We start from the raw sequence: 12854 nt of genomic DNA, 5'->3' as shown, positions 1-12854 counted from the left end.
GGTATTCATATGTTTACTAGCACATAATAGGTATTGTCAGGTAATCATGAGTCTTACATTACCAAACAACACATTACTTGATCACTTATGTCAACTGCGTTTTTCAATACGTTATCCATACATGTGTGTCTTAAGGGGACATAGGAGTCATAATAGGTCATACTATTTTTTATAGGTTCTAATGAATCTTAATATGTATTATTAGGATATAATAGGTCTTATTAAGTAATGATGATTCTTACATTACCAAATGACACATAATGACCTCATGATATATTTTTAGGTATTTTTATCCATATATATGTTAAGGGGACCTAGGGACTCCTACTAGGTCATTACGTCTGTTATAGGTTGTAACAGGTATTCATATGTTTACTAGCACATAATAGGTATTGTCAGGTAATAATGAGTCTTACATTACCAAACAACACATTAAGATCACTTATGTCAACTGCATTTTTCAATACATTATCCATACATGTGTGTCTTAAGGGGACATAGGAGTTGTAATAGGTCATACTATTTTTTTTAGGTTCTAATAACTCTTAATATGTATTATTAGGATATAATAGGTCTTATTAGGTAACAATGATTCTTACATCATCAAATGACACATAACGACCTCATGATACATTTCTAGGTATTTTTATCCATACATATGTTAAGGAGACCTAGGGACTCCTACTCTAGAGGTCATTACGTATGTTATAGGTTGTAATAGGTATTCATATGTTTACTAGCACATAATAGACTGACCTTACTATCAACCTTAATAAAATTATATCCCATTTACTTTATTAACATTCTTAACTCTAATTCAAACTACTAAATTAAGTCATGAGTTCTAAATTGTAAACTAACATTTGCTAACTAAACTCATTTACTTATCTAGTAACAAATTTTTCTATCCCTATGTCCTAACTCTCATCTACACTCCCCATAATCATCAAAGCATTTACATCAAAATTTAAATTTTAGTCAAGAATTATATTTTTTTATTGCATGTATGTACATGTGTACACTTAGTTATCATTTAATCAAGAAATTTTATTTTATTTTTATTGCATATACATGTACATGTACGAATATTTATTTTTCACATTTGCATGAGCACGTTACAATGTACATTAGATATGGTCTCTAAGATAATTTGTTTTAAAATACATATGTATGTTACATGATTGTTCATTTAGCACCATACATTTAATGTTGTGTATTTATATGTACATGTGTTTCAAATTAAATTTAACTTTTAATTATTTTAATTTAAATAGACTTGTATGTTTATATTTGTATATATATGCATGTGCAGATCTCTAGATATTTATCACTCAGATTGTAGCTTCACATTCATATTCTCATATTTATTTTCATATATACATTATGGCATCCGGTTTTGGGGATCGTGCTCCTGCATCCTCAGGGGATACCAGTGTTCATGGTGGGGGTCAGAGTGTTGAGTCTGGTACAACACATAGATCGATCTCCACCCATGATAGACATCAGTTATTTAGAGATACAGTGGCGAGATTATCTCGTGCTATGCAGGTTTTGGATACCTCGCTTTCCTCTTCTACCACCCTCCCTAATAGGGAGAAGGTCATAGCGATGCGAGAGGAGTTATTTCGTATGATTTAGACAGTTGAATCATACAACCCTTTTGATGATATGAGCATTGAGACATTTTATTCTTCTTTATCTCACAGTGTCACTGGCACTGTGAAGTATACACAGATTGACGTTGAGGTTTCCACCGGCATGGTAAAAACCATGTTTCCATCTTATGCAGATTGTCGCAGAGTCAGAGGCTACTCTGCGATGAAGTGTACTGATCCACTCGTCGCTCCATTGATGTATCCTCGTTGGTTGGCTACTCATCATAGATGGCCATAGAAGGATGAGTTCCCCCTATATTTCTGCAAACAATTGTTTGCAGAATTTCATTTAGACTATGATATTGACTATATAGATTATGCAGGGCATGTTGGGCAGGGTCAGGGGAGACTTTCTAATAGATTTAGACCCGCGGACACTCTTGCGCCCGTTAACAAATGGGCAATGGTGGGTCCAAACCTTTTGGTTATGCCGAGAGGTCCACAGATGGCTACTGCAGGTGAGAGTATTCCTGATGACACAATTAGGACACAGATTTTTTTGAGCATTGCCACCGTCGCCACACAGTTACATGAGATTTCTTCTGATCGATGTAGTCGATATATGCTACGGTCTCAAGGTACCGCTCCCATATCTGCATCATCTAGCACACCTGTCGATGATGATTATGGAGTTGCAGACATACCTTCTCCTATAGACATTTCTGCAGTCTTAAAGGTGGATGCATTGCATCGTTTGGCATCATATTTAGCATCTGATCTTTTAGATGCATATCGAGCATTATCTGCACTCTCAGGGATTCCACTTCGTGACATGAGCTCTCAAATTAGACATATTTTGTCACGTACAACAGTCCCAGAGGATTCACAGAGGCAAGAGGACATTCCTGCACCTTCTACTACTCCTACTGCTACACAGGCTCAGGCTACAACACCAACCCCAGCTACTCAGGACCCTACATCACCCCCCCCTACTCAGGATCTCAGTGACACCATACAACCTGGTCTATTTACTTCCATGCTTTCAGATCAGGGCCGCACTATTGACTTGGATGCTAATACTATTTTTTCATTACATGATTCAGATATCAGTCAGATCGACAGAGCATTACATAATGCTACAGTAAATATCTCTATATGTTTAGATTTATTTTTATTATAGTAAATAATATGTCTATATGTTTAAATTAATGTATATGTGTGTGTTTGTGTATGTGTTATAGGGTTTGAGTGATAGTATGTTACGTTTTGCTGATCTGTAGACACCGACAGATCCTACACGTCATGAGTCCCAAGTATGTTACAATTTATATATATATATATTTGATTTATATACATGTAGATCTTAATATAATTTGTTTGTACACATAATTAAATGGTTCACTTGTTATCATTTGACACAGGGTTCAGATGCAGCTGATAGACCCTTTTGGGGACAAGGCCCAGGATCAGGAGGGGGGATGTAGTTGATTAGATCATATGTGACCTTTTATTTTATTACACACATGTTATGTCTAGATACATATTTATATGGACAGTTTGATGTTTTATATGTTATTTCCATATGCATACATTTTATATCCAGACACTTTGATGTCTTATATGTTATTTTCAGATACATGGTTTAGATGGACACTTTGATGTTTTATATGTTATTTCTAGATACGTGTTTATATCATGGACACTAAATGATGTTTTATATGTTATTTCCAGATACATGTTTATATGGAGATTTTGATGTTTTATATATGTTATTTCCAGACATTTGATCTACATGATCTATTTTTACACATTTGATATGGGTACATTATATTCTCCAGATATATGCACATATATGTTATTGATCTTTTAATGTAGACGTCTATTTTATTGATCTTTTGATGTCTTCATCTTTTATGTAACTTATGTATGTGTTATGCACATGTTTCTATATGTTATTCATATTTTCAATATTCAAGTTTACATCTATATGTATAGTTATTCATCTTAATGCCTTAATCTAAGTGTAATTAACTATATAATTTTAATGGTCGATGTACATAACAATATAACATATATTTAATGACATGTCTTAATTAACTGTATAATTAACTGTATTTAGTCTAATTATATTTAATGTAGATCATGTATTAACTATATTTAATGACATGCCTTAATTAACTATATTTAACCTAATTAACTATAACTAACTATATTTAATCTAATTATATTTAATGTCTTAATAATTAACTCTATTTAATGACTTAATTAACTGTATTTAATGACATACATTCTTAATTAACTATAATTAACAACATTTAATTAATAAAATATAATATACATGTAATATGTAACATAGTTCATATAACATATACATGTAAGAACATAACGATTATATACAAACATAAAGAATGTATCATATAAGAACATATAAAGATTATATGTACATACAAATACATACAAATACTAAAATGGTTGTCTTAAGGGGAGGTCTTAAGAGACCTGGTCTTAAATGAGATATCCATGTCAAATTTAAATAAAAATAACAATACATGCCTAATTTTGCATATGCAAGATAAATGATCCAATGTACAAAAATTTATAAAACAAATATCCTATCAATATTAAATATGAAAGTATAAGAGCTATATAGGCATAACTCAACTAGAGCTCCACAATAAGTACATAGGTAAACTAGAGCTCCACAAACAATGTATTGTTAGGATCCTCTCTACTTTTTATTATCTCTAGAAGTTTTTCATGTTCTTCAATAGACAATTTCCACTTTTGATTTCCACAACGTCCTTTTCTTTGTACTACTTCAAATTGTAATTTGGTTGCTATAACATGGTTACTGTAGTGTAAAACCTTTTCTCTAGGCTTGTATTCAATAAATTCAATACCACTACCAATTACCCTTGTTTGTTGATAATATGTTCCTTCAATAACAACTGATCCAATTGGATATGACTATTCATCAGCATCTATAGTTCCTTCTAGCAACTTGTGTTTTGCTTTTGTGCATCTTAAAAGATAATAGTCCACATTTTCTGCATTATTTGGTAAGGCTTGAACTGCAAAAATATCTCCTGCATGTATATAAAAAGATAAATATAAATTAATTTTAAAACAAATATACATGTATATTAATTTTATATATATGTATATATGCACACAAACCTGCCACAACTAAATCAAAAATGCGGTCATAATCAGCTGAATATACTGGATCATGAATGTCAATGTCAATGTCAACATCTTCAAAAGGAGGCTTTCTAACTATCTCCTTCAAATCCCAATGTGAAACATATCCATTCTCAATATTTTCACATGCACTCACTACATTGTCCTTAATGCAGTCATCACAAAAACATGTTTTCTCTCTTACTTTAAGTACTGGAGGTTTATGGTTTCCTGTAGTCATCACTTGATGTAAACTTCTAATTCTAGGAATCGTTTGACAATTGTAAGGATTAGATCAATCTATATCTGTTACAAATACAAAAACTAATTGTCATATTTCAAAATAAATATTTAATTAAAAACTCAACTTGATTTGAAAAAGACATTAAAAATAAATATAACTTAGTTCACCTTTCACCTCTCAAAAGTAACGCTTATTGTATTTAGTATCTCGAGTAGCAAAATGAACTTTGCACCATTCAACAATTTGATTTGCGCTCTCTATCCTATTCCCTATATGTACATAAAATATGCATGTATATATAAAATTTAAAATATATGCTATTAGAGTATTAAACATGTACATGTAAAAAATGCATATATTTACCTGCAAGTTCATGTTGTCGAAGCGCACGTTTTATACATGCTCCTGCTCCATCATGCTCCCCTTTTCCGTGTCCACTTTCAAAGAAATTCCATAAAAACTTAACATTGGTTCTAGCATGTTGCATTGCTAACCAATTAAATGCTTTTGCAGATTTGAATTGTCCTGTGAACATGAAACATGATAAGTATCTACAATTATCCAAGTACATATATTAAATAGAAATAGACATGTCCAAATAAATACAAGTTAAAATAAAGTTAAATAAATGTGTAACTATTTCGTGTATACTAACCTGCACATCCATCATACCAAATCCAGTGCTTTGAAACATTTATTCCACGATTTCTGAGATCTTCAGAGAACATTGCAAAACAATGAGCCACATAACTCCTGTCATGAACTTTATCATCACTAATATAGAAATGAACCTCTTTGATGATGATGCGTTCATTTTCATCCAATCTTTCTATCTGATCCACCTCAAATTGTGCATGTCTATAGGTCACTTGCACAAATATTGCAACTTGTTCAGAATGATAATATTGGCTTTGGAGCTTTGTATGAGGTGCAAATGTATAATTCTCAGAAAAATCTACAATTGAAAGTATACAACAAGGTGGAAAACAATTTTTGGAATAACGAAATTGTTTAGCTTGCCATCGTGCACCATGACAATGTTGGATATGTGGATATATCAATGGACGGAACTTGGCCATGAACTCATCATAATGCAATTCACTCTCCTTCAATACAATTTTTTCTGGATTCATCCCCTCTATTATTTTGGTATGTCTCATATTCATATCTCATCCATGAAACTAGTGTGAATTCATTAATATTCTCAACTTGCATAATTTCAGAAAATTTGTGTAAATCTGCACAAACTTCTGTAATGCCCCGCCAAGGGATCCAAAAGAATTAACCTAAAGTTTCACTAAGTTCGCTAAACATATTTTTTTTAAAAAGTAAGAATGTATAACATACGCATCAAACACATAGTAGCGGAAGCAATAACATGTAATCATCGACAAACATACATTGCAAGTTACACTTCTTAAAGATCCCAAGACGTTGAGTCACGTTTAAATTTAATTAATTCTAAGTCTAACAACTATCACATATATATGAAAGAATAATCAGAAAGTCCCATGTCCATAATATACATTTGTTCTGAATGCCTCTTGGCAAATTAATTCGGAATGCTCAATCATCCACTGTACAAGTCACAGGGTATGAAAGGCTTAAAAGAATATACATATGTAAAGATAAAGATACAACATCCTCAAATCCATGATACAAAGTACAGTAAAAATATATGAAACTATTCCCCTTACATGATACATCCATACATCCATAATGATAAAACATCTATCATAAAATCTAACCATCCATCATAATAATCCAGGAACATAGTGAAGGTAAATGCCAATCACGAAAACTCCAGCCACGGTGACCACGGAACGGATCTCAATGGTAAGAGTAAAAGCACTGCCACCCGACCGCGTGGAACCTAAATGGTCCACTCCCACCGCGCTGAGGAGATAGTCTCAAGTCCCAAACAAGGTATCAAAACACAAAACACAAGTACTCTCTAAGTCTGGGAAATCCTAAAAGTATACTAACTCAAGGGTTCCAACATAGATAGACATCTAGACCCAGAGGCACCACAAAGACACGTAGGAAACCTAATATGCAAGCGGGAAAGTGTCATCGCAAAAGTCACATAGAAGTTACCCGAGCAATCCCTTAGGAATCCCGGGTCCCTACTGATCCTGCGGCCACTAGTATCCTCTCGTACTGACGAGGCTTACTATGGAATGCAAGGTCGTAACCAAGCGTCCTCTCTACCCCATCCTAACCTGTACTAGCACTCAAGGCATGGGAGAGAACATACAATTATCTTGTTAGGTTCATTTTCTCCCATTTAGTGTAAATGTTTTCACTTATTAAATCAACTTACAATGGGTTACTCTAGGCAGCCTCTTAGGGCCCCGATCCCCATTGCAAGCCACTTCCCGACACTACACATAGATAACCTACCCTAGGCTCATGAAATCATAAATCAAAGAATCATAATAAAACCACCTCAGTCCTATACAAGCAACTGAAAAACATCATAAAAGATAAGCCACAAAATTACATCAGTTCTTCATGAGCAACATATAAGCATCCAATAATAATCATATGATCACGACAGTTCTCTATCAGCAACTGAAGGCATTAATGATAAATCACAAAATCCAATGGTTCTCTAATGAGCAACTAGAAAGTATCTCAATAGAAAATTACAATACTAATCGAAGACCCCAAAATGGTCAAGTTAAAACATGACATCATCAAGAACATAACAAACACTTCAGTCCTCTCAAGCGACCGAAAAGCAATCCAAGTATAACTGATCGAGACTCAAAAATGGTTATCAAATATAACTGATCGAGACTCGAAAATGGTTAAGTTAGGTATCTCAAATACATACACCTCAGCTTCACACAAGGAAACTGGAAAGCAATAACAAACAGTAAATACATCCATCATAGAGCATACTATCACATTACCTTGGTTGGTTTGAAAAGATCGAGAACAAATCATCATAACATCACATTCACAACCCCGAGCCTCTGGGGACAACCTAAACTGGTCAACGCTAAACCAACCCCATAACACTCAAACATAAACAATATATAGAAAACATCATAGTCTCACAATTGGTTTTGATTTGAAATATACAGTTGAGTTAAACAATAAGGTTTCAGTTTTCAGTGTTTATTTTCAAATAAAAAGTTTTATAGTTCAATTTGATTGATAATATACTATTGAGTAAATGTGAGGTTTCCATTTCCAGTTGAACGTATGTTTAAAATAGATAGAACCCGTAGTTCACCTTTACAAATTAACCCGTTCCTAACTCCAAATGAAACACCTAATTACCCTTAATTGATTTTAAGTCAAAGTCCTAAAACAATCTAAGGTAATAATTAAATTATTAATAATCCTTGTTGATTATAATAATCTGCGCTTCCATTAAAATCGATGTTATAATATTAAACTTGCTTACACAAATATTCGATTTAATTAATCTTAATTAAGTCAAACTATAACTAAGATTAATTAATGATACATAAAGAATCATATTATATTTATTAATAATTTATTTATTTATAAAATTATTAATAAATAATAATAAAATTTCAATATAATTTAAAATTTAATAATTTTAAATTATCTAATAACAATATTAAATAAAGTAATTCTATTTAAAACGTTTTTTTAAAAAAAAATGATTTATAAAAATTTAAATCGTAATACTTTTTTTAAAAAAAAACAATGGCGTTTTTAAAGGCCTGCCGGCTTGCCGTCCACCTGCGGCCGCAGGTGTTACTGCTGCGCAGCAGTACCACCTGCTGCGGCAGCGTGGGAAAGAGTGTAGGGCGTGGGAAGTGGTGGCCCCGCCCCACCCCAAATATATATTTTTTAATTTTAATTTTTTTTTAAAATTTAAAACAAATCTCCAATTTCGATTTTAATAAAAGTATAAAATAAATTAATTTTATTTTAAATTAGATTTATTTAATTTTATTAAAACAATAAATATATATATAAAATAAATAATGTTTATTTTAAATTTAGTTTTATTTAATTTTCATTAAGACAATATCCTCCAAGGAAAATATATATAATATATATATATATATATATATATATATATTTTTTTTTAAAACTTAGAACTTTCAATTTTACATTCAAAACCCTTACCTAATTAAATCTTAATTTCTAAATCAAGAAAACAAGGGTTCTAATAATTCATCCAATCTCCATGGATACAGAAATTATTGACGAACAATTAATAAATTCACAATATTGAAAGCTTAAAACTTTCATCACAGAGAATTCGGATTTACAAACCCCAGATACGAAGAAGACAGGAAAGGATAATTGCGTATTTAATCGATAATCAACAACACAAGACCCTACCTGATCCTGATGCTATTATGAAATTCCCAGGAACTGTAAGAGAATTCGCTCCTCTCAATAACCTTCTTCCCAAAATCTTTCTTTGGTATTCGCCTTCTGAAAATCGCTTCCAAAAGATGTCTCCCCAAAAATTCCCGTCCAACTTCATATCTCTCAAAAATGAACCCCCAAAGTTGTGATAAGCAAATTCTCCTCAAATCGGGGCACTAATTGTGCGTTCACCCGAGAAGATTCATTGCATAACTGAGTTAACTCCAAATTAACCTTTATTATCCTTTCTTTTATTTTGCATTCAACTTTCATGCACATTAAGTTAATTTATTAAATAACTTTATTTAATATACCACTTGACTTCTATTTTAAATTAATTTATTACTTTAATCTCATGTGCACTTTATGAAATTAAAATAACGTTATTAATTTCTATTATTTAATCTTTTAATTTAATTCTCAAATTTAAACTCATGCTTAGATCATGCGATCTAGAATTTTTAATAATTTTATATCTTTCAACTTTTAATTTATTTTAGAAACTTAATTGATAACATATTTAATTAATTTAAATAACAATAATATTTAGTATTTATTTAAAAATGAACTCCAAATATATTATTATTAAATTAAATAAATATTATCCTGTTCTAAATTTATCTTTGAACTTTAATCTCCAAATTTAGTTCTTTTATTTAATTAATTTCTCAATTAATTAAATATTAAAGATATCATATTAATTCTCCATTAAATTAAATCATTAATTAATCTTTTTAATTAGACTTAATTAATAGAAAACACAGCAAGGACTCATATAACAACATACAAAAACCCATCATAGAAAAACACATACCAAATAAAACAAAAAGGGTTATAATCACGAAATTACATCATTTGATGCATTCAGAGGGTACTTAACTCAGATACTTGTCCTAATTATCAATTAGGACAATTGGCTAAAGGGTTTAGGATTTGGACTTAAGAGTTTATCTCCTCTCTCTTACCATTGAGATAATGCGATAGGGTACGCTCATCCTGGCAATTCAAGGAAGTCGATACCCGGTACTTGCAACCTGCATAAAATCCACGCATGTATAAACACAATATTCTAAGCTAAACAGACAATGGCAGGAAGTGGTGCATCGTGTAGATCCCGACTAGTAGGTGACTACGACTCCCTTCCTTAACCACATCAGAAACACCATACATAAATAAAACAAACACGCACACCATACACATGCAGTATGGGGTAAGTATCCATAAGAAAGCACATGTGATAGTAAACCATCTAACTAATCATCATCGATAACTGAAAACATTGAATAATCATCATACATGCATGAAATATAGAGTACCAAGTAATCTCATCATATAATAAACTGAGTGTAAAACAACATCTGATAATCTCTAAAATAATAATACTAATCATCAAACATAAATTGGCCTAAAAGAGTTTGGCAAGGATGACAGAAATGCGACTTAGGGGCAGGCACTACAACTTCACACTGATTTTTGATGCATTGTACTTTGAATTCATCTGAATCTTCTAATTTATCACATAATATGGACCTCACAAATTGTGTTGTACTGCTAGGGATGACCAAATTAGGATCAAGTATTGCCATAACTTTTTTAAATGATTGCAAGTGTAGACCAAATTCAACATGATTTCTACAACAACAAGTTTCTCGCATCTTATTTATGCGTACAAAGGAAGGACGTAAACTCTCAAACATTCTCTGACATATTTTGACATTTGAAAATTCTTGTTTGAATGCTTCAAAAAATTCACTTTGAGTTATATCTATGAAATGTTTTGGATGTTCAATTTTGGCCCCTGTTTCTTGATCTTTAATTTGTATAGTATCACGCCTATTGGAAGAAACACGAGAATGTGTGGTCCAAAATTCAATAACTTGTCTTTTTACTTCTTCAGAAATCTTGTCTTTTCGAGGAACTCTACAAATATTCACCCAGTTATTCTCAATGTTATCATCTAGCATATTTCTCCTTTTGATGTATCTCTGGACAGTTCTTCTAGATATATGTAGTACATCAAAAATTGCATGTACCTATTTTCTATGTGTCAATTTTCTACTAGATATAGTAGTCATCAATGCTCTACGTGCATTTCTCAAATCACCTCCTCGAGTTGTGTTGTCAATTTTGTTATAAGCATTTTGCAAATTTTCAACTATTGTTTTATTAATATTATGAGCATGGCTTTTCCTGTTATCAACACTCAACAACTCTAAAACAGGTCTCATATCTCTTCTCCTAAATAACTTGACAAATAATTGTGCCTGTCGAAATATACTTTTATCCTTGAAATATTCATCCCACATGTTCTAACAATGCTTTTTGATAGTGTTATCATTTATCATATCTTTACATGGAATTTGGTTAAAAAGTAGTTCTTCATCCAAATCCATCAAATTTTTTATGCTTTCTAATTTGTCTCTATCAATAGAACTGCCAATTTCTTCCTCTTCATTACTTTCATTTTCTTCATGAATCTCATCATGTTCAGGAATTTCAGTAGGTTGGTTTTGAGCATGTTTTGTATGGCCTTTCATTTTTTCGTCTCTTTTTCTATCATATTTTCTTGATCTTTTCCTTTTACTACCCATTGAATATTTCAATCTATAGAACAAAAAAAAGAAAGAAAAAAGATTTCATTAAATATCAGCTAATGGTTCAATATATAATACATAAAAATAAAAATAATTAGAAGAGAAAAAAAGCACCTTCAAAATATTCAATCCTTTGCAATATTGATTAAATATGCAAAACAGTTGTTGAAAATTGCTTCAAAATTAATTGTTTTTTGCAAATCTTCTTCCAATTTTTGCTATCCCTGTATATTTAATTTAAAAAAAAAGAGAAAACAATATTTTTTTATATAAAAAAGTCACACTAACCACTAGCGGTTTCTCAAGCCGACAAGTGTTTCGGTCGAAACTGTTACGGCCAAAACAGTTCTGGCCGAAACCGTCTATGTGGCAGCCAAACAAGCAAAAATCAGAACTTCTATAAACATCTCACTTTGAAGGCCAATTTGACCTATTAAATTGAAGTATTTTTTAAAACTAAAAATATACTTTTGTAGTTCTCGGAGTCATGATTATGATTGTATAATTTTTTTAAAGTTTTGATTATGAATAATATGTTATAATTTGAAAATATTACAAGTAGGTATCTTAAGATTTAGGAAGATGTCTATTCAAAAATAAGAAAAAAATAGTAAATCATGTTAAAAAATTTAATTTTTTTTTATGGTGCACTAGAGGAGAGAGTCTTCTTCAAGAATATGTAATTTTTAAAAAAAAATATGTAGATTTGATGGAAAAAGTTTGACGAGAGAAAAAAATTGTCTATTTCTGATAACTTTGACTTTGACCAGTTATAACTTCAAAAATATTAGCCAAATTTCAATTTTTCTTTTTCGGTGCACCAGGTATACATGTTAACTCTAACATATTCCAAAATCAAACCAAAATATGAACATT

The sequence above is a fragment of the Cupressus sempervirens genome, chromosome 11, assembly GCF_028749045.1.
Source record: "Cupressus sempervirens isolate cs-2001-9-10 chromosome 11, ASM2874904v1, whole genome shotgun sequence".
NCBI lineage: Eukaryota > Viridiplantae > Streptophyta > Pinopsida > Cupressales > Cupressaceae > Cupressus > Cupressus sempervirens.
This window is presented reverse-complemented; position numbering follows the sequence as displayed.